Source organism: Oncorhynchus keta, chromosome 18, assembly GCF_023373465.1.
Source record: "Oncorhynchus keta strain PuntledgeMale-10-30-2019 chromosome 18, Oket_V2, whole genome shotgun sequence".
In the NCBI taxonomy this organism is placed as follows: domain Eukaryota; kingdom Metazoa; phylum Chordata; class Actinopteri; order Salmoniformes; family Salmonidae; genus Oncorhynchus; species Oncorhynchus keta.
Genome location: NC_068438.1, coordinates 1,679,271 through 1,701,076, shown reverse-complemented (window position 1 = coordinate 1,701,076; position 21,806 = coordinate 1,679,271). Strand labels below are relative to the sequence as shown.

General features: G+C 42.2%; 1 protein-coding gene across 5 annotated transcripts in view; it reads left to right on the top strand.

Moving 5' to 3' along the window:
* n4bp2l2 (NEDD4 binding protein 2-like 2) overlaps positions 1-18,440 on the top strand; it is a 28,286-nt gene extending 9,846 nt beyond the window's left edge. The window contains exons 6-10 of one of the 5 annotated variants that reach the window (XR_008067620.1): positions 15,057-15,325; positions 16,109-16,220; positions 16,387-16,483; positions 17,809-18,008; positions 18,234-18,440. The gene's annotated coding sequence lies outside the window, so the exon portion shown is untranslated. Of the gene's footprint in view, positions 1-15,056; positions 15,326-16,108; positions 16,484-16,903; positions 16,987-17,808; positions 18,009-18,233 lie in introns of all 5 variants that reach the window. The other 4 variants (XR_008067619.1, XR_008067618.1, XR_008067617.1 and 1 more) reach the window with 4 other exon arrangements.
* Positions 18,441-21,806: the final 3,366 nt, after the last annotated feature.

The following is a 21,806-nucleotide window of genomic DNA, read 5'->3' as shown; positions in this document are numbered from 1 at the left end:
GTCAGGGCTTTGTAATGGCCACTTCAATACCTTGACTTGGTTGTCCTTAAAGCTATTTTGCCACAACTTTGGAAGTATGCTTGGGGTCATTGTCCATTTGGAAGACCCATTTGTGACCAAGCTTTAACTTCCTGACTGATGTCTTGAGATGTTACTTCAATATATCCACATAATTTTACTCCCTCATGATGCCATCTATTTTGTTTAGTGCACCAGTCCCTCCTGCAGCAAAACAACCACACAACATGATGCTGCCACCCCCGTTGCCAAACAATTTTTGTTTCATCAGACCAGAGGACATTTCGTCAAAAAGTATGATTTGGAGTATGATTGTCCCCATGTGCAGTTGCAAACCGTAGTCTGGCTTTTTTATGGCGGTTTTGGAGCAGTGGCTTCCTTGCTGAGCGGCCTTTCAGGTTATGTCAATATAGGATTCGTTTTACTGTGGATATAGATACTTTTGTACCTGTTTCCTCCAGCAACTTCACAAGGTCCTTTGCACAAGGTCCTTTTCTGGGATTGATTTGCACTTTTCGCACCAAAGTTCGTTCATCTCTAGGGGACAGAACGCGTCTCCTTCCTGAGCAGTATGACTGCTGTGTGGTCCCATGGTGTTTATACTTGCATGGTATAGTTTGCACAGGTGAATGTGGTACATTCAGGCGTTTGGAAATTGCTCCCAAGGATGAACCAGACTTTTCTGAGGTATTGTCTGATTTCTTTTGATTTTTCCCATAATGTCAGGCAGAGGCACTGAGTTTGAAGATAGGCCTTGAAATTCATCCACAGGTACACCCCCAATTGCCTCAAATTATGTCAAATTAGCCCATCAGAAGCTTCTAAAGCTATGACATTTTCTGGAATTTTCCAAGCTGTTTAAAGGTACAGTCAACTCAGTGTATATACATTTTTGACCCAATGGAATTGGGACAGTGAAATATCTGTAAATAAAAATAAATACAGAAATATCTGTAAACAATTGTTGGAAAAATGTATTCTGTCATGCACAAAGTAGATGTCCTAACCGACTTGCCAAAACTATAGTTTTCTAACAAGAAATTTGTGGACTGGTTTTAAAGTTTTAATTTTAATGACTCCAACCTAACCTACCTTACCTAACTTCTGACTTCAACTGTAGTTATTGGGGTATGCATCTATCAATGCCGAACTGCACGTAATCATTCCATTCCACCTAGTGAAAATCATTGGGTGTTAGTTAGACCTATTTGCAGGGGTCACTATAAGAGTATTTTAGATTTTTGTCAGTCAGCACCATTGTCTAGCCTGACGACTCAAACTAAATGATTTCGCTGACATTTACGTCCGTGTGCGTGGCGCTGTGTTTAGCCAGAGCAAGGAGTGTTGGTGGGAAAGACTATAAGGACACACCTGACGCTTAAACCGACTAGAAAAAAACTAAAACCGACCCTTACCTTAACCAAACCCTAAACCTAAGTTTAATTAATTCTGAAATATCGGTTTGGGCGTCAGGCGTGTCCTTCTAGACTTTTCCAGTGTGGGTAGCCAGGCAAACCACCCAGCACTGGATTGGTGCAGCTATGGACAAATTGGCGCCATTTTGAAGCCGAGAGGAGGATCACAGCCGTAGAGGGAAAGACGATTGGCTACAATTCATCAAATAAGGTAGTATTTCATTAAAACCCGGTTAACGTGTTGTGTATTGTATTCCAACATGGCATGAAGTCGATGTTGTACTTCAATGAAGAGGCGACAGATGAATGTAAATAGCTAGCTATGATTCAAATGACGTATTTGTAATGCATTTGATTGTAGTGGCTAGCCCTAGCTTGCGTGTGCCCACCCTGTCCAGCCAAGATAGCCAGCGTGTGTGTGACTGCAGTGTTATTATTGAATTGCTTCAGATTTGCCATCTATTCTAGTTCCTCGCCGCATTCAACGTAGTCATTGAACCGTAGCTAGGTGTGTCTATAAGGCTGTAACTATCAGCTAACTGAATAAGAATAGCCTGGTCAATTGTATGGCGTTAGTCTAACCATAACTCCGACTCGACGTTCAGTACGTCTCTGTAGTTGGAACGGTGCTAATTTCTGAATGTGGACACCGCGAAGACAACAGGAGATGCAGTATCTATGACTTGGGGAATGGACCTCGACCAGGGATAGGCACCGTGGCATAGAGAAGTTTCGCAAAGTCCGAGATGGGCCACCCTTTTTTCTTTGTTTTCTTCCATGGGCTAGATAAATGTGCGGTGTTATAGCTAATCTCATGCTATTTTGCCATGAGTCCGAGAGAAAATATTTCTGGTTTTAGATCAAAGGGATTCTTGAAAGACATGATAATCAATTCCCCCCTCCCCACACACACGTATTTATTTTAGTATTTATGCCATTCACTCACTGCTCTTGAATGTAGTTAAATACCAGTAAATTCAAGAGGATGATACTAAATTAATGTATAAACCTAGTTTTCTTTAACGTATGTCATTATGAATCACAGAATTAATCATTAGATTGAATGAACCGTTTGGGAACAATCTCTAGCTGCGTGTACCCCCTCTAGCACCAGGGTCAGCGCATTGTAAGCCTGCCACACACACACTATACGATACATTTATTAAACATAATGAGTGTGCGTTTTTGTCACAACCCGACTCGTGGGAAGTAAAATACAAATAATAATAATCAATCATTTTGCTCTTTATTTAGCCGTCTTACGTATACATATAACAATTTAAAGGCACGCTACCAACAAATTAAGTGCAAACAATTCACACAATGAATGCGCAAGAATTGGCGGAAGACAGCTGAGCCATTCTGAAAAGAGGCTTGCCTATATATTCGCCACACAACCCTCCCTTTCTTGTCTCGACATTTTAAATTATACTCAAAAGACACATTTATCTTCACATATATTTTGGATGCTTTTCAGTGATAGCCGCAAGTCAATAATCGGGCCTATTGCCACGCTTCCCAAATAGACAGGCCTATGAGCTTGTGATTTGAAACAATCCACAGCTATTTTTGAAAATAAGCTAAGCTACAAGACCTTCAATTTATAGCGACACACATACTTCCACACCAACCATCAAATCCGCCCGCCAATAGAGCCGAGGGGAGTACGTGAGAATAGTGTCTTCCTACCCTCCCCTAACATAGGGAGAGGACTGGGAAGTTCTCAGTGTCCCACCCAAGGTCTCCCCGGATCTGGCTCAGACAGATAGTCTGTTCTCAAAACACTAACAAATTGTTCCCACAACGTTGATTCTGATTAAAACCACACACAGTATTATAATATAATCATCGAATGAGTCTAACTCTTACACACATGTATTATAATAATATAATGATTCAAATTAATTTCATACAATCACATGGTATCAGACCTATGGTTTCAGGACTGTAACATTCTAATCATTTATTAAAACACATTTCCTTATCATATAGTTTATTTATTTACTGTCCTGTCATGATGGAATGGTCCCCAAGCCTATATCCTAGACACCCACCTGAATGACCAATACACTAAGAAGAAGTCCGTATCAAATGTATTTATAAAGCCCTTCTTACATCAGCTGATGTCACAAAGTGCTGTAAAGAAACACAGCCTAAAACCCCAAACAGCAAGCAATGCAGGTGTAGAAGCACATTGGCTAGGAAAAACTCCCTAGAAAGGCCAGAACCTAGGAAGATACCTAGAGAGGAACCAGGCTATGAGGGTTGGCCAGTTCTCTTGCTCTGCCGGGTGGAGATTATAACAGAACATGGCCAAGATGTTCAAATGTTCATAGATGACCAGCAGGGTCAAATAATAATAATCACAGTGGTTGTAGAGGGTGCAACAGGTCAGCACCTCAGGAGAAAATGTCAGTTGGCTTTTCAAAGCCGATCATTCAGTATCTCTACCGCTCCTGCTGTCTCTAGAGAGTTGAAAACAGCTGGTCTGGGACAAGGTTGCACGACCGGTGAAAATGTCAGGGTTCCATAGCCACAGTCAGAACAGTTAAACTGGAGCAGCAGCACAACCAGGTGGACTGGGGACAGCAAGGAGTCATCAGGCCAGGTAGTCCTGAGGCATGGTCCTAGGGCTCAGGTCCTCAGAGAGGGAGAGAAAAAGAGAGAGAGAGAGAAAAAAGAGAATTAGAGAGAGTGTACTGTATGTTAATTCACACATGACACCAGATAAGACAGGAAAAATACTCCAGATATATCAGACTGACCCTAGCCCCCCGACACAAACAATTGCAGCATAAATACTGGAGGCTGAGACAGGAGGGGTCAGGAGACACTGTGACCCCATCTGACGATACCCCCGGACAGATATAACCCTGCCTTATCTGTTTTATGGACCTAATGTAACTAGCCTATATGCAGCCAAATCTGAAAGATGAATGTGGTCAGAGACCTACTTAAGCAGCACCGCACTCCCTCAAGATTCTGAGCCTGCCTGGAAGGGTTGGTCCTACAGAGCCCCCTGATGGGAGGGCATAATATACAAGGAAATTATCAACGCTGCTAATGAGAACCTTGACGACCTTGTACCTAGTGGGGATTCTGGTGGGGTGCCCCCACCCAGGCAGTGGCAGTGCTGGCAACACTCACTGCAGTAACCCATGGGGAGAGGGTCACACTCAGACATTCAGAAAGGGGGCATATTATTGAGGCTGCACAGAGATGCTTGAGAATAATTATGATCACAAAGGGGGACCAGCGTGTGGGTGTATCAGGGGAAGGAGGTGTATCTGATCTCCATCACCTAGGACTTGATAATGGTTAATCAAATCTCCCCATTTCCCCATGTTTTTGCTCAGTTTTGCATGCCTTCTCATAAAGCTGCAACTGTTTATGCATTTATAAATCAAGTCCTTTCTTGAATTGGGCTCTGGGATGGAACATCTGAGTTTATGGTTGTGTGTGTGTGTGTGTGTTTTCCACAACTGTTGCTAGGGAGTAAAGATGTCAGGTTCTTAATCACAGTAATTGTTTGCTAAAATAATAATTGCTTGCCAAAATGTAATTTTTGTAATGGCCATCCTATTTAAATGTAACAATCCTTTGCATGAACTACCTACATTATTACAAATGTTAATTATGGAAATTAAGATGAGCAGGATTTTTTTTAATGTACAGTTGAAGTTGGAAGTTTACATACACTTAGGTTGGGGTCATTAAAACTTAATTTTAAACCACTCCACAAATTTCTTGTTAACAAACTATAGTTTTGGCAAGTCGGTTAGGACATCTACTTTGTGCGTGACACAAGTCATTTTTACAATAATTGTTTACAGACAGATTATTTCACTTATAATTTACTGTATCACAATTCCAGTGGGTCAGAAGTTTACATGTACTAAATTGACTGTGCCTTTAAACAGCTTTTGAAAATTCCAGAAAATTATGTAATGGCTTTAGAAACTTCTGACAGGCTAATTGACATCATTTGAGTCAATTGGAGCTGTACCTGAGGATGTATTTCAAGGCCTACCTTCAAACTCAGTGCCTCTTTGCTTGACATCATGGGAAAATCAAAAGAAATCAGCCAAGACCTCGGAAAAGAAATGTGTAGACCTCCACAAGTCTGGTTCATCCTTGGGAGCAATTTCCAGGTGCCTGAAGGTACCACGTTCATCTGTACAAACAACAGTACGCAAGTATAAACACCAAATCAAATTTATTTGTCACATACACATGGTTAGCAGATGTTAATGCGAGTGTAGCGAAATGCTTTTGCAGTAATAACCAACGAGTAATCTAACTAACAATTCCAAAACTACTACCTTATACACACAAGTGTAAAGGGATAAAGAATATGTACATAAAGATGTATGAATGAGTGATGGTACAGAGCGGCATAGGCAAGATGCAGTAGATGGTATCGAGTGCAGTATATACATATGAGATGAGTATGTAAACAAAGTGGCATAGTTTGAAGTGGCTAGTGATACATGTATTACATAAAGATGCAGTAGATGATATAAAGTACAGTATATATGTATACATATGAGATGATTAATGTAGGGTATGTAAACATTATATTAAGTATCATTGTTTGAAGTGGCTAGTCATATATTTTACATCAATTCCCATTATTAAAGTGGCTGGAGTTGAGTCAGTGTGTTGGCAGCAGCCACTCAATGTTAGTGGTGGCTGTTTAACAGTCCGATGGCCTTGAGATAGATGCTGTTTTTCAGTCTCTCGGTTCCAGCTTTGATGTACCTGTACTGACCTCGCCTTCTGGATGTTAGCGGGGTGAACAGGCAGTGGCTCGGGTGGTTGTTGTCCTTGATGATCTTTATGGCCTTCCTGTGACATCGGGTGGTGTAGGTGTCCTGGAGGGCAGGTAGTTTGCCCCCGGTAATGCGTTGTGCAGATCTCACTATCCTCTGGAGAGCCTTACGGTTGTGGGCGGAGCAGTTGCCGTATCAGGCGGTGATACAGCCCTACAGGATGCTCTCGATTGTGTATCTGTAGAAGCTGTAGAAGCTTTTGGTGACAAGCCAAATTTCTTCAGCCTCCTGAGGTTGAAGAGGCGCTGCTGCGCCTTCTTCACGATGCTGTCTGTGTTGGTGGACCAATTCAGTTTGTCTGTGATGTGTACGCCGAGGAACTTAAAACTTACTATGGGACCACGCAGCCGTCATACCGCTCAGGAAGGAGAGGCGTTCTGTCTCCTAGAAATGAATGTACTTTGGTGCAAAAAGTGCAAATCAATCCCAGAACAACAGCAAAGGACATTGTGAAGATGCTGGAGGAAACGGGTACAAATGTATCTATATACACTGTAAAACGAGTCCTATATCGACATAACCTGAAAGGCCGCTCAGCAAGGAAGAAGCCACTGCTCCAAAAACCCCATAAAAAAGCCAGACTACAGTTTGCAACTGCACATGGGGGCTTAGATTGTACTTTTTAGAGAAATGTACTCTGGTCTGATGAACCAAAAATAGTTTGGCTGTAATGACCGGGGTTTGGAGGAAAAAGGGGGTGGTCTTGCAAGCCGAAGAACACATCCCAATGGTGAAGCACGGGGGTGGCAGTATCATGTCGTGGGGTTGTTTTGCTGCAGGAGGGACTGGTGCACTTCACAAAATAGATGGCATCATGAGGTAGGAACATTATGTGGATATATTGAAGCAACATCTCAAGATACCGGTCTGGAAGTTGAAGCTTGGTCGCAAATGGGTCTTCCAAATGGACAATGACCCCAAGCATACTTCCAAAGTTGTGGCAAAATAGCTTATGGACAACAAAGTCAAGGTTTTGGAGTGGCCATCACAAAGCCCTGACCTCAATCCTATATAACATTTGCGGGCAGAACTGAAAAAGCGTGTGCGAGCAAGGAGGCCAACAAACCTGATTCGGTTCTGTCAGTAGAAATGGGCTAAAATTCACCCAACTTATTGTGGAAAGCTTGTGGAAACTTATGACCCATGTTAAACAATTTAAAGGCAATACTACCAAATCCCAGAGGTGGGACCAAGTCATTGTTTTACAAGTCACAAGTATGTCTCGAGTCTTAGCACTCATGTCCCATGTCAAGACAGGCAAGTCCGAGTCAAGTCTCAAGTCAAGGCCAACTGTCTCAAGTCAAGTCTCAAGTCCTAAACTACTATATTTATAACAAGAGTAATAGTTTGTATATTACATTTACGCAAATCATGAATTATTTTAGGAAATACATGTATTACTTTTCAAATAAACTTCATATTTCCATGGAAATACATGGGTAGCCATAAGAGAAAATAAAAACCTCCCAATAGCTATGGACTATTGAGGATCACTATGTGGCGCAATATGGTGATGTAGGCTTGTACTTTGGGGTATCACCTTTCCAATGGCTCCATCTGAATTCGCCCGCCGATGTTCCTCTGCACTGCCAAGTGCAACTTTTCCTCAGCTAGCACAATTTGATTGGCTGCTGTCCGATTCAAACTGTAATCCGTTAAATGAAGAGTTGATGCACTGCACACTTTTATAAATAACATAACTTTTAATATTTGGGCTTGGGGAGGGTATCAAGTCAGTTCGAGTCAAAGGGCTTAAGTCCAAGTTAAGTCACGTCATTGGTGTTAAAGTCAAAGTCAGCATATTTGTGACTCGAGTCCACACCTCTGCCAAATACTAATTGAGTGTATTTAAACTTCTGACCCACTGGGAATGTGATGTAAGAAATAAAAGCTAAAAGAAATCTTTCTCTCTGCTATTATTCTGACATTTTACATTCTTAAAACGAACGAGCAGTATGGCTGGTGGCATTGTCATGCTGGAGGGTCGTGTCAGGATGAGCCTGCAGGAAGGGTACCACATGAGGGAGGAGGATGTCTTCCCTGTAAAGTACAGCGTTGAGATTGAGCTTGTTGTCATTGCAGGCAGTCCGATGATACTGTGACACACCACCCCAGACCATGACGGACACTCCACCTCCGATCCCACTCCAGTGTACAGGCCTCGGTGTAACGCTAATTCCATCGACGATAAACGTGAATCCGACCATCACCACTGGTCAGACAAAACCGCGACTCGTCAGTGAAGAACACCTTTTGCCAGTCCTGTCTGGTCCAGCGACGGTGGGGTTGTGCCTATAGGCAACGTTGTTGCCAGTGATGTCTGGTGACCTGCCTTACAACAGGCCTTCAAGCCCTAAGTCCAACCTCTCTCAGCCTATTTCGGACAGTCTGAGCGTTCCTGGTGTAACTCGGGCAGTTGTTGTTGCCATCCTGTGCCTGTCCCGCAGGTGTGATGTTCGGATGTACCGATCCTGTGCAGGTGTTGTTACACGTGGTCTGCCTCTGCGAGGACGATCAGCTGTCCGTCCTGTCTGTCTTAGGTTTAGGTCGACCGACTATGATTTTTCAACGCCGATACCGATTTATTGGAGGACCCCAAAACAATTGTCTGATTATTCTGACATTTTTTAAAAATATTTTTTTATATATATATATTTTTTTTACATTTGCAATAATGACAATTCCAACAATACTGAATGAACACTATTATTTTAACTTAATATGATTCACAAATAAAAACAATTTAGTCTCAAATAAATAATGAAACATGTTCAATTTGGTTTAAATAATGCAAAAACACAGTGTTGGAGAAGAAAGTAAAAGTGCAATATGTGCCATGTAAAAAAGCTAACATTTAAGAACCTTGCTCAGAACATGAGAACATATAAAAGTTGGCGGCTCCTTTTTTATTATGAGTCTTTAATATTCCCAGTTAAGAAGTTTTAGGTTGTAGTTATTATAGGACAGTTTCTCTATACCATTTGTATTTCATATACCTTTTTACTATTGGATGTTCTTTTAGGCACTATAGTATTGCCAGCCTAATCTCGGCTTGAAGTCATAAACAGCTCTGTGCTTCAAGCATTTTGAAGAGCTGCTGGCAAACGCAGGAAAGTGCTGTTTGAATAAACGCTTACGAGCCTGCTGCTGCCTACCACCCCTCAGTCAGACTGCTCTATCAAATATCAAATGATGGACTTAATTATAATATAATAAACACACAGAAATATGATCCTTAGGTAATTAATATGTTCAAATCCGGAAACTATCATTTTGAAAAGAAAATGTTTATTCTTTCAGGGAAATATGTAACCGTTCTGTATTTTATCGAACGGGTGGCATCCATAAGTCTAATTATTGCTGTTACATTGCACAACCTTCAATGTTATGTCATACTTATGTAAAATTCTGGCTAAATAATTAGTCTTTGTTAGGAAGAAATGGTCTTCACACAGTTCGCAACGAGCCAGGCAGCCCAAACTCCTGACTCTGCTTTCACAGAACGCAAGAGAAGTGACACCATTTTCTTAGTTAATATTGCCTGCTAACATTAATTACTTTTAACTAAATATGCAGGTTTAAAAATATACTTGTGTATTTATTTTAAGATATTGATGTTTATGGTTAGGTACATTAGTGCAACGGCAGTGCTTTTTTTTGCGAACGCGCTTGTTAAATCATCACCCGTTTGGCAAAGTAGGCTGTGATTCGATGATAAATTAATAGGCACCGCAATGATTATTTGCAAAGCAGGACAAGCTAGTTAAACTAGTAATATCATCAACCATATGTTGTCAACCAGTGATTATGTTAAGATTGATTGATTGTTTTTTATAAGATAAGTTTAATGCTTGCTCGCAACTTACCTTGGCTCCTTGCTGCACTCGCGTAACAGGTGGTCAGCCTGCCACGCAGTCTCGTGGAGTGCAATGTAATCGGCCATAATTGGTGTCCAAAAATGCCGATTACTGATTTTTGTTATGAAAACTCGAAATCTGCCTTAATTAATCGGTCGACTTCTAGTCTTAGGCGTCTCACAGTACGGACATTGAAATTTATTGCCCTGGCCACATCTGCAGTCATCATGCCTAAGGCCCGTTCACGCAGCTGAGCCGGGACAATGGGCATCTTTCTTTTGGTGCTTTTCAGAGTCAGTAGAAAGGTCTCTTTTTATTTTTGTCCTAAGTTTTCACAACTGTGACCTTAATTGCCTACCATCTGTAAGCTGTTAGTGTCTTAACGATCGTTCCACTGGTGCATGTTCATTAATTGTTTATGGTTCATTGAACAAGCATGGGTAACAGTGTTTAAACCCTTTACAATGAAGATCTGTGAAGTGAATTGGATTTTTATAAATTATCTTTGAAAGACAGGGTCCTGAAAAAGGGACGTTTCTTTTTTGCTGAGTTTATATATCTAATAAGCAACTAATTCTAAAACACTTAGAAATATAGAAATGTAATACATTACAAATAACATGACCCTCTCCTGGACTAGATAAAAAATATATACAGTTGAAGTCGGACGTTTACATACACTTAGGTTGGAGTCATTAAAACTCATTTTTCAACCACTCCACAAATTTCTTGTTGACAAACTATAGTTTTGGCAAGTTGGTTAAGAAGTTTACATACACCCTAGCCAACTTCATTTAAACTCATTTTTTCACAATTCTTGACATTTAATCCTCGTAAAAATGTCCCTGTCTTACGTCAGTTAGAATCACCATTTTATTTTAAGAATGAAATGTCAGAATAATAGTAGAGAGAATTATTTAATTCAGCTTTTATTTATTTCATCACATTCCCAGTGGATCATAAGTTTACATACACACAATTATTATTTGGTAGCATTGCCTTTAAATTGTTTAACTTGGGTCAAACCTTTCAGGTAGCCATCCATACTCTTGCCACAACAAGTTGGGTGAATGTTGGCCCATTCCTCCTGACAGAAGCTGGTGTAACTGAGTCAGGTTTGTAGGCTTCCTTGCTCGCACACGCTTTTTCAGTTCTGCCCGCAAATTTTCTATAGGTTTGAGGTCAGGGCTTTGTGATGGCCACTCCAAAACCTTGACTTTGTAGTCCTTAAGCCATTTGCCACAACTTTGGAAGTATGCTTGGGTCATTGTCCGTTTGGAAGACCCATTTGCAACCAAGTTTTAATTGATGATGTCTTGAGATGTTGCTTCAACATTATCCAGGTAATGTTCCTACCTCATGATGCCATCTATTTTGTGAAGTTTACCAGTCCCTTCTGCAGCAAAGCAACCCCACATCATGATGCTGCCACTCCTGTGCTTCACGGTTGGGATGGTGTTCTTCAGCTTGCAAGCCTCACCCTTTTCCTCCAAACATAACGATTGTCATTATGGCCAACCAGTTCTATTTTTGTTTCATCAGACCAGAGTACATTTCTCCAAAAAGTACAATCTTTGTCCCCATGTGCAGTTGCAAACGATAGTTTGGAGCAGTGGCTTCTTCCTTGCTGAGCGGTCTTTCAGGTTGTCGATGCAGGATTTGTTTTAATGTGGATATAGATACTTTCGTATCCTGTTTCCTCCAGCAAGGTCCTTTGCTGTTGTTTTTGGATTGATTTGGACATTTCCCACCAAAATACGTTCATCTCTAGACAGAACGCGTCTCCTTCCTGAGCGGTATGACGGCTGCGTGGTTCCATGGTGTTCACACTTGCATACTATTTTTTTGTACAGATGAATGTGGTACCTTCAATTGCTCCCAACGATGAACCAGACTTGTGGAGGTCTACAAATGTTTTTCTGAGATCTTGGCTGATTTCTTTTGATTTTCCCATGATGTCAAGCAAAGAGGCACTGCGTTTGAAGGTATTCCTTGAAATACATCCTCAGGTACACCTTCAATTGACTCAAATGATGTCAATTAGCTTATCAGAAGCTTCTAAAGCCATGACATAATTTTCATACTTAAACAAAGAATAAAATAACAGAACTATGGTCAGAACGTGACAATTCCAAAGGGTTCACATACTTTTTCTTGCCACTTTAAGTGCCACTAACTCAGAGTGCTGGGTTTTTCTTTTACTAAATTTTTCGGGAGACAACATGGTTGTCCAACACACGGTCTAATTGTATGGATCAGCCATTTACCCAAATTGTTTATCAGAGCCTCAGTATTCGGTGGCACGAGTTTGTAATTGAGATGTGGTGTTCTGCACCAGTCTAAGAAAAGCAAGCTGCCATGTTTGTCACCAGGCTGTATACTTCAAAAAACCTTGTCATTTACATAATCTGGGAGAGAGGGAGTGAATCACATCTGAACTGAATAGATGAATGGGGAATGTCCTGCCAAGGAATGGAGTGATGCGTAAATAAAAGATTATGGCTGTATACGTAGGTGGAGGGAGTGGGAAGTCAGATGGATGTCGCTACTAGATGAGTAAATAAAATATTATAGCTGTATACGTAGGTGGAGGGAGTGGGAAGTCAGATGGATGTCGCTACTAGATGAGTAAATAAAATATTATAGCTGTATACGTAGGTGGAGGAGTGGGAAGTCAGATGGATGTCGCTACTAGATGAGTAAATAAAATATTATAGCTGTATACGTAGGTGGAGGGAGTGGGAAGTCAGATGGATGTCGCTACTAGATGAGTAAATAAAATATTATGGCTGTATACGTAGGTGGAGGGAGTGGGAAGTCAGATGGATGTCGCTACTAGATGAGTAAATAAAATATTATAGCTGTATACGTAGGTGGAGGGAGTGGGAAGTCAGATGGATGTCGCTACTAGATGAGTAAATAAAATATTATAGCTGTATACGTAGGTGGAGGGAGTGGGAAGTCAGATGGATGTCGCTACTAGATGAGTAAATAAAATATTATAGCTGTATACGTAGGTGGAGGGAGTGGGAAGTCAGATGGATGTCGCTACTAGATGAGTAAATAAAATATTATAGCTGTATACGTAGGTGGAGGGAGTGGGAAGTCAGATGGATGTCGCTACTAGATGAGTAAATAAAATATTATAGCTGTATACGTAGGTGGAGGGAGTGGGAAGTCAGATAGATGTCGCTACTAGATGAGTAAATAAAATATTATAGCTGTATACGTAGGTGGAGGGAGTGGGAAGTCAGATAGATGTCGCTATTAGATGAGTAAATAAAATATTATAGCTGTATACGTAGGTGGAGGGAGTGGGAAGTCAGATGGATGTCGCTACTAGATGAGTAAATAAAAGATTATAGCTGTATACGTAGGTGGAGGAGTGGGAAGTCAGATGGATGTCGCTACTAGATGAGTAAATAAAAGATTATAGCTGTATACGTAGGTGGAGGAGTGGGAAGTCAGATGGATGTCGCTACTAGATGAGTAAATAAAAGATTATAGCTGTATACGTAGGTGGAGGAGTGGGAAGTCAGATGGATGTCGCTACTAGATGAGTAAATAAAAGATTATAGCTGTATACGTAGGTGGAGGAGTGGGAAGTCAGATGGATGTCGCTACTAGATGAGTAAATAAAAGATTATAGCTGTATACGTAGGTGGAGGAGTGGGAAGTCAGATGGATGTCGCTACTAGATGAGTAAATAAAAGATTATAGCTGTATACGTAGGTGGAGGGAGTGGGAAGTCAGATGGATGTCGCTACTAGATGAGTAAATAAAAGATTATAGCTGTATACGTAGGTGGAGGAGTGGGAAGTCAGATGGATGTCGCTACTAGATGAGTAAATAAAATATTATAGCTGTATACGTAGGTGGAGGGAGTGGGAAGTCAGATGGATGTCGCTACTAGATGAGTAAATAAAATATTATAGCTGTATACGTAGGTGGAGGGAGTGGGAAGTCAGATGGATGTCGCTACTAGATGAGTAAATAAAATATTATAGCTGTATACGTAGGTGGAGGGAGTGGGAAGTCAGATGGATGTCGCTACTAGATGAGTAAATAAAAGATTATAGCTGTATACGTAGGTGGAGGGAGTGGGAAGTCAGATGGATGTCGCTACTAGATGAGTAAATAAAAGATTATAGCTGTATACGTAGGTGGAGGGAGTGGGAAGTCAGATGGATGTCGCTACTAGATGAGTAAATAAAATATTATAGCTGTATACGTAGGTGGAGGGAGTGGGAAGTCAGATGGATGTCGCTACTAGATGAGTAAATAAAAGATTATAGCTGTATACGTAGGTGGAGGAGTGGGAAGTCAGATGGATGTCGCTACTAGATGAGTAAATAAAAGATTATAGCTGTATACGTAGGTGGAGGAGTGGGAAGTCAGATGGATGTCGCTACTTGTCAATCTTTCCACTTTGCCTTGAGAGGACAGGTGCATATATTATAGTCTGTAGCAGGTGTTGTTTTAGCTACATTTACACTGCAGGTACAGTATGATGCAGCCATCGTGGTCCTTCTGTAGCTCAGTTGGTAGAGCATGGCGCTTGTAACGCCAGGGTAGTGGGTTCGATTCCCGGGACCACCCATACGTAGAATGTATGCACACATGACTGTAAGTCGCTTTGGATAAAAGCGTCAGCTAAATGGCATATACTATACTATACTACTACTATACTATACTATACTATGTTCCAGGAGAGCTACAGAAAAAAGGGTCAAATCCGCTCACTGCTGCTTCCACAAAAGAGAGCAGGAATGTTACTTTTTTCCTATAGTTACTCAGTAAGAAACCACTGGCAGTTTGGGAACCACTGGCTTAGACCACCCCCAGACCACATCTACAGTTAATTGTCTTTTTTTTGTCCAGTCCCTGTGTCAAGGCAAACACGCTTAATAAAACACTATCTCTTAATGTCCCAGGATCGACAGTGCCGAGGTTGGACCACAGTGAGAACGAGGATATCACAGTCATGAAGAGTCTGGCTGCACAGGACGACGACAGCAAGCCCTGCAGGTGACGCTAACGACGGACAGCCGCTTCCAGCCAGGACGACAAGGCAGGCCAGGAGGCCAAGCCCAAACGTGGGGGAGGAGCCGTGGGCCAAGACCAATGCTGCAGACACCACCCTGGAGACGAAAGACGAACAGAACAATCCTCCCAAAAGAGGTCGCAGGAGACGGCCCCCAAGGTACCATTTTGTTTTTTGACCCCGGTTGCCTTATTTTAATGGGGAAGTTCAGGATTTTACATCTTAATTTTTAGTGGCCCATAGACAAATACAGTGTGAGGAACCATCTTTATCAAGTTGTAAAATCCTGAACTTACCGCTTAATGGTTGCTATCCAACTTATCTTCAACACAGCTCACATAATTTATCAGATCTCACAATACTCAGAGAAGTGTTTATACAGACCATCTTTATAGCGCCACTGCTATAAAGATGGTCTGGAATGCAACCAATGTTTACAACAAGACTGTGGGTCTTGTTGCGGTTGTTTGATCTGTTCTTGTACTTAATACTTTTACTCTATAAAGTGTTCTTGGAAGTTAGTTGTCATAAAATGTATTATTATGATCAATATTGAGGCTGCTGTGCATAATAATGACACACTTACCAAGGGCATGAGGGGCCGGAAGAAGGCTGCTTGTCAAGCTTAGGAGGAAGAGGAGCAGGGGGAGGAGGAAGATAGCAGCAGTGAGAACATGGAAGTGAAGCCCACGGTGCAGAGAGGAGGCAGGGCACCACGGAAGTCGCAGCAGAGGCTACTGATTACTTTTTTTAATGGCTAATTGTAGATTGCTGCAGTATGTTGCTCTGGAGCCGTGGGTTTCAGGCCCTTGGTCTAAATGGACACATTGATAGGTTGATAAATCGATAGCCAACTCCTAACATGCTACTAATCTCTTGAAAGAGAAGGTGTGGATGGGGAATCTTTTGTGACATTTTGTTGATGTATGTGTTCTTTTACAGACTGGAGGCCACAGACGACTGCAGAATCCACGCCACAGAAAAGATGGGGGAGACCTCCCAAAGCACAGCAACATACAGCCATGAAAATTATTATTATTATTATTAAAAATATGTAACTCATGTGGCATTTTCTTCAACTTCATTCCTTATCCTTTATATTTTGAATTAATTCAGTGCCTTGAGTTGCTGTTTGTAGGTTTTTGTTTTGATTTGACTTCAATGTTAACCCTGTTACTCAGTGAGGATCAGGCTGTACAATGACCTGCTGTGTGTTTCAGGCACACAGGACGTTTGAGTAAAGAGAACGAGTCCGAGGTGGAGGAGATGGAGATGTCTCAGAGCCAGGAAGAGGAGGAGAGCAAGACCACAACCAAAGTAAGTAGTCCACTCACACACCTCTGCCTCCCCCTCACACACACTCTCCACCCCTCACCTACCTCCCCCTTGACCTCCAGTCCCCGCCTCACCTCTTCACCTGACCCTACACTCCCTCACCCACCCCTCTCCTCTCAGCCCCCTCCCCACCTCGTCACCCTCCTTCACATACTCCTCCACCCCTTGACCCCCCTCTCTCAATTCTCACCCACCTCAATGTGCCATCTCTCAGCTGTGCTGGTAAAGTCTTTATATAACAGGACCAGTCAAAAGTTTGGAACACCTGCTAATTCCAGGGGTTTTCTTTATTTCTACTATTTTCTACATTGTAGAATAATAGTGAAGACATCAACACTATGAAATACATATGGAATCATGTAGTAACCAAAAAAGTGTTAAACAAATCCAAATCTATTTTAGATTTTAGATTCTTCAAAGAAGCCATCCTTTTCCTTGATGACAGCTTTGCACACTCTTGGCATTCTCTCAACCAGCTTCATGAGGTAGCTTCATTTCAATTAACAAGTATGCCATGTTAAAAGTTAATTTGTGGAATTTCGTTCCTTCTTAATGCATTTGAGCCAATCAGTTGTGTTGTGACAAGGTAGGGGTGGTAGACAGAAGACCAAGTCCAGACCAAGTCCATATTATGGCAAGAACAGCTCAAATAAGCAAAGAGAAATGACAGTCTATCATTACTTTTAAGACATGAAGGTCAGTCAATCTGGAAAATTTCAAGAACTTTTGAAGTTTGTTCAAGCGCAGTCATAAAAAAATGAAAATTGGCTCTCATGAGGACCGCCACAGGAAAGGAAGACCCCGAGTTTACTTTGCTGCAGAGGATAAGTTCATCAGATTGCAGCCCAAATAAATACTTCACAGAGTTAAAGTAACAGACACATCTCAACATCAACTGTTCAGAGGAGACTGCGTGAATCAGGCCTTCATGGTCGATTTGTTGCAAAGAAACCACTACTAAAGGACACCAATAGGAAGAAGAGACTTGCTTATGCCAAGAAACACGAGCAATGGACATTAGACCGGTGGAAATCTGTCCTTTGGTCTGATGAGTCCAAATTGGAGATGTTTGGTCCTAAACACTGTTTCTTTGTGAGACGCAGAATGGGTGAACGGATGATCTCCACATGTGTGGTTTCCACCGTGAAGCATGGAGGAGGAGGTGTGATGGTCTGGGGGTGCTTTGCTAGTGCCACTGTCTGTGATTTATTTAGAATTCAAGGCACACTTAACCAGCATGGCTACCACAGCATTCTCCAGCGATATGCCATCCCTTCTGGTTTGCGCTATCATTTGTTTTTCAACAGGACAATGACCCAACACACCTCCAGGCTGTGTAAGGTCTATTTGACCAAGGAGAGTGATGGAGTGCTGCATCATATGACCTGGCCTCCAGAGTGAAGGAAAAGCAGCCATCAACGTATGTGGTAACTCCTGCAAGACTGTTGGAAAAGCATTCCTCATGAAGCTGGTTGAGAGAATGTTCGTGTGCACAGCTGTCATCGAGGTAAAAGGCGTGGTTACTTTGAAGAATCTAAAATATTAAATATATTTTGATTTGTTTAACACTTTTTTGGTTATTACATGATTCCATATGTGTTATTTACTAGTGTTGATGTCTTCACTATTATAAGGAAAACCCTTGAATGAGTAGGTTCGTCCGAACTTTTGACTGGTACTGTATGTCTAGTTGACTTTCTAACCAGGACCTCCATGCTGTTGTTGTGCCCAGGTGCGACGGAAGATGGGCGGGAGAAGATGAGACAGAGATCATGTTTTTTTCTCCAAGGTCAGGGGGCCCGTGACCACGAGGACAAGAACAAGAACAGATGGAGAGGAGCTGTACATCGATCGCCTAGGCGATTTGCATTTTATTGTGCATGTGCAAAGGTGCCTCTGCAGATGATGAAAAAAAACGACAAGTGACAAATCCAAAATTTGCTGCCCAGCATTGTTTTATTAGTGTTTTGAGACGGAGAAAGGAGTATTAAATAGATAAGAATACAATTAACTAATTGCAATTTCCTCATACATTTTTCCAGTCTGTTTAATTAATCAAATATTCTATATGAAATATGTGTGTCCTTTGTATTCCTCCGTGGAATTGGTCCTTCTGCATGGTGGCTGCTTCGCAAACAACAGGTGTTGACGAACAGTGTAAGGCTTACTGATGGGACCTTTTCTAACAATTCATAGTTAATGAAAAAAATCTAAAATAGTGACACGAGGAATAAATACGTAGTGAATAACGATTAAAACTAAGAACAATAACAAGAGAAAATAACATGGCTATACCCTGGGGTACGAGGTAATTGAAGTAGCTATACAAAGATATAAACACAACATGTAAAGTGCTGTTCCCGTGTTTCGTGATCTGAAATAAAGGAGTATTTCTAACTAATAAAGCCCTTTTGTGGGGAAAGATGAATTCTGCTTTGCTGGGCCTGGCTCCCCAGTAGGTGTGCCTGTCTCCCCAGTAGCTGGGCCTGGCTCCCCAGTAGGTGTGCCTGTCTCCCCAGTAGGTGTGCCTGTCTCCCCAGTAGCTGGGCCTGGCTCCCCAGTAGGTGTGCCTGAATCCCCAGTAGGTGTGCCTGGCTCCCCAGTAGGTGGGCCTGGCTCCCCAGTAGGTGTGCCTGGCTCCCCAGTAGGTGTGCCTGGCTCCCCAGTAGGTGGGCCTGGCTCCCCAGTAGGTGTGCCTGGCTCCCCAGTAGGTGGGCCTGGCTCCCCAGTAGGTGGGCCTGGCTCCCCAGTAGGTGTGCCTGGCTCCCCAGTAGGTGTGCCTGGCTCCCCAGTAGGTGTGCCTGGCTCCCCAGTAGGTGGGCCTGGCTCCCCAGTGGGTGGGTCTGGCTCCCCAGTGGGTGGGCCTGGCTTCCCAGTGGCTGGGCCTGGCTCCCCAGTGGGTGGGCCAATGCCCTCTCTGGCCTACCCATGGCTGCGCCCCTGCCCAGTCATGTGAAATACAAACATTAGGGCCTAATTTTGCTGAGGTTGAGGGAGAGGTTGTTGTCCTGGCACCAAGCTGCCAGGTCTCTGTCAAAAGTAGTGCACTAAATATAGGGATTAGGGTGTGTTTGTCAAAAGTACTGCAATATACACTGAGTATACAAAACATTAAGCACATTTGTTATTTTCATGACATAGACTGGCCAGGTGAAAGCTATGATCCCTTATTGATGTCACTTGTTAAATCCACTTCAATTAGTGTAGTTGTGGAGGAGACCGGTTAAATAAGGATTTTTAAGTCTTGAGACGATTGAGATAGGGATTGTTTGCCATTCAGAGGTTGAAGACAAAAAATGTCCATTTGTCCTTTTGAACTGGGTATGGTAGTAGGTGCCAGACTCACCAGTTTGTGTCAAGAACTGCAACACAGCTGAGTTATTCACGTTCAACAGTTTCCTGTGTGTATCAAGAATTGTCCACCACCCAAAGGACATCCAGCGAAATTGACAACTGTGGGAAGCATTGTGTCAACATGGGCCAGTATCCCTGTGGAAAGCTTTCGACGCCTTGTAGAGTCCATGCCCCGACGAATTGAGGCTGTTCTGAGGGGGAAAGCAGGTGCAAATCAATATTAGGAAGGTGTTCCTAATCTTTGGTATACTCAGTGTATACTATGCATCAAGAAAATATTCAGACCCCTCAACTTTTTCCCCATGTTATGTTAGTCTTATTCTAAAATTGATTGATGAACATGTTTTATTTAATCTACACACGATACCCCATAATGACACATTTTTGCAAATGTATATATTTTTTTTAAGTATTCAGGCCCTTTGCTGCAAGACTCAAAATTATGCTCAGGTACATCCTGTTTCCATTGATCATCCTTGAGATGTTTCTACAACGTCATTGGAGTTCACCTATGGTAAATTCAATTGATTGGACATGATTTGGAAAGGCACATACCTGTCTATATAAGGTCCCACAGTTGACAGTGCATGTCCGAGCAAAAACCAAGCCATAAGGTCAAAGGAATTGTCTGAGACTGGATTGAGCTCCGAGACTGGATTGTTTTGAGGCACAGATCTGGGGAAGGACACCAAAAAATGTCTGCAGCATTGAAGGTCCCCAAGAACACAGTAGCCTCCATCATTCTTAAATGGAAAATGTTTGATACCACCAAGACTCTTCATGGAGCTGGCCGCCCGGCCAAACTGAGCAATCGGTGTAGAAGGGCCTTGGTCAGGGAGGTGACCAATAACCCAATGGTCACTCTGACAGAGATCCAGAGTTAATATGTGGAGACGGTAGAAACTTCCAGAAGGACAACTATCTTTGCAGCACTTCACAAATCAGACCCTTATCGTAGAGTGGCCAGACGGAAGCCACTCCTCAGTAAAAAGCACATGACAGCTCGCTTGGAGTTTGCCAAAAGGCACCTAAATGACTCTCAGACCATGAGAAACAAGTCTGGTCTGATGAAACCAAGATTAAACTCTGGTCTGAATGCCAAGTGTCATGTCTGGAGGAAACCTGGCACCATCCCTATGATGAAGCATGGGGGTGGCAGCATCATGCTGTGGGGATGTTTTTCAATGTTAGGGACTGAGAGACTAGTCAGGGTTGAGGGAAAGATGAACAGAGCAAAGGACAGAGATCCTTGATAACCTGCTCAGGACCTCAGACTGGGGTGAAGGACAGCGACCCTAACCACACAGCCAAGACAACGCAGGAGTGGATGTGTATGGCACAAATTATGGGACTTCTTGATGGAGTGTCCTTAACCTGCCAGGTATATGTTCTAATCTCGTGCTAGTAAATGGTAATCCCAGCCCAACTGGTTCACGGAAAAGCACCTTCCTGCATATTAGCAGTGATTTGTTTATTGTTCCTGTAGTTTTGTGATGATTGTACATGCAGATAAGTGTGCATTTGATGGAGAGAGAGCATGAACCATGTGTAACGGATGTGAAATAGCTAGCTAGTTTGCGGTGGTGCGCGCTAAATAGCGTTTCAATCGGTGACGTCACTTGCTCTGAGACCTTGAAGTAGTGTTTTCAGAATTTAAGATATTGTTAGACATGTTTAATGAGAATGTTGCAAGAATATTCATGAATCCAGTTTTCTGTGGGTTAGGAGAATATCCCATCAATGTTCCACCAAACGAACACAGAACATGGTTGCCATGTTCTCAGATTAGATATTAATTTGTAAAAATGTGTATAATTTTATTTTCACTTTTAATTACAATTACTTGTCATGTCAACATATTTCAATCCCACTTTGTAACGCAACAAAATGTAAAAATTCATGGGGCGTAGACTTTCTATCGTCACAGTGTGTGTGTGTGTGTGTGTGTGTG